Source organism: Aplysia californica, unplaced genomic scaffold, assembly GCF_000002075.1.
Source record: "Aplysia californica isolate F4 #8 unplaced genomic scaffold, AplCal3.0 scaffold00002, whole genome shotgun sequence".
In the NCBI taxonomy this organism is placed as follows: domain Eukaryota; kingdom Metazoa; phylum Mollusca; class Gastropoda; order Aplysiida; family Aplysiidae; genus Aplysia; species Aplysia californica.
In genome coordinates, this window is record NW_004797272.1 from 1,138,515 (window position 1) to 1,140,323 (window position 1,809).

The 1,809-nt window shown below is 41.5% G+C and overlaps 1 protein-coding gene across 1 annotated transcript in view; it reads left to right on the forward strand.

Moving 5' to 3' along the window:
* Window positions 1-205: 205 nt before the first annotated feature.
* LOC101853201 (polypeptide N-acetylgalactosaminyltransferase 5) overlaps window positions 206-1,809 on the forward strand; it is a gene marked incomplete in the record, with an annotated part of 130,496 nt that continues 128,892 nt past the window's right edge. Inside the window, 1 exon segment of the mRNA XM_035972794.1 lies at window positions 206-527.

Here is a 1,809-nt window from a genome sequence, read left to right on the forward strand (position 1 = left end):
CATAGCGTACTTTACTACTTTAAGTAAAGAACGCCATGACAAGATCAGTCGCGTACGAAGCCGTGGTTTTATTTTCCTGAAATTATCCGGTTAACCGGATTTTCTACTCGTATCTCGCCCGACTCCACTAACCACCGTCTTGCCGAGAGGGAGGGAGGGAGGGAGAGAGAGAGACAGACACCTCAAGCGGTGATCAACTGCGGCGGTCGCCCTGCTCAACTAACGGCCAGCAGTTGGTAAATTACTCCTTGCCCCTAGCCCAAGCTAGGTACGACGTAGAGTTGCGCGCGCGCGTGTGTGTGGTGTGTGCTGTTACGTCTTTTATCCACTTCGCCCGTGTGAATGGATTTGGCGGAGAACGCTTGGAGACAACGTGGCTCAATAACGTGGTACCGGTAGTTTATTTATCGCTGGTGTTTGTGGAACAGTTTTCTTCTCTCGACCACATTATATCGACGATACTTGAAGGATTATATCTGCATTGCCAGACACGTGTCCGCAGGAAGGAGCTTCTTTCGTTGTTACAGGTACAAATGTACTGTCTGTAAAGTTTGTCTTTCTTAAGAGTTTTACGGCACTTTGCAACACACTATGGTCATATAAGTGCCGAAGAATGGAGGTGTTACAAGAGAGTAACAAATACAAAAAAGAAGGGGAAGAAGTAAGGACGATAGATGTTTGATAGGAAAGAAGAAGCAAACCACACCAGAGCACCCGCCAACCACCCGCTCTGTATGGTTTTAAGTCCTCAGTGAACAATTGCGGTAGCTTAGAGGGAGTCTCTGTGGAGTAAGTCCTACTTCTTAGTGTCCCACACACTTGTCTCTCCCTGTCTGTCCAACAAAGAAACAGATAAACAAACAAACAGATTAACAAACGAACGAACTAACAGCCCCTCCAGAAAAAAACAACAAAACCTTACGAAATTATTTTTAAACCCAAACAAACAAACCCAGTTTGTTACCTTGTTTTTTTGTTTGTTTTGTTTTTGCAACTACTGTTGGGACGTTGATGTAGTTTATTTCGTTGTTTTCTTTCTTTTGTTTGGAAACTTTTAATACTTTTATATTGAATATGTGACGCGTGACTTTCAACAACCCCGCCCTTTCCGAATTGAAAGGATGCATAGACAAATAAAAACAAACTTTACTTAAGAGGGAAAAACTGGTAAACGTTTACTTTCACTCCCGCATGCAGATACACTGCTTTTGAGGGTCAAAGCGCCGTATTTTTAGTTGCAGAACGTACATATTAAGCGGTTAAATAATTGATGAACATTTTCAAGAACAGTCCAAACATAATATTTGAAAAAAAAATCAAGCATTTAAAGCAACAACAAAACAAAACAAAACGAAAACAATAAACAGCAAAAGCGAAATTATGCTACTAGATCTACGCCTTCGGGCTTAGCGTAATTAAGTTGTAATAATTTGCGACAGATATAACGTGGGCGAAAGTTTGAGTAAAACGGATAAAAATGAACATAAAAACGTGTTATGATATATTAAACAAACCTGAGCATGAGGAGGAAGAGAAAGTTAAATAATACTGGGATATCGCTGAAATGAATGCACGAACATACCAAACAAAACGTCACTAGCTAACAACTTGTGCATTGTTTTCCCAAATTTGTGTGCAGGAGGCTTTTATTCCATTGAGTGAAACTCTCACGATCACATGTGTAGAAACGTCCTTCTTCTACGTTCTCGATCCACCCCCTCTCTATCTCCATTTCTTTCTCCTCACTCCCTCCCTCTGTCTGTCTGTCTGTCTGTCTGTCTGTCTGTCTGTCTGTCTGTCTGTCTGTCT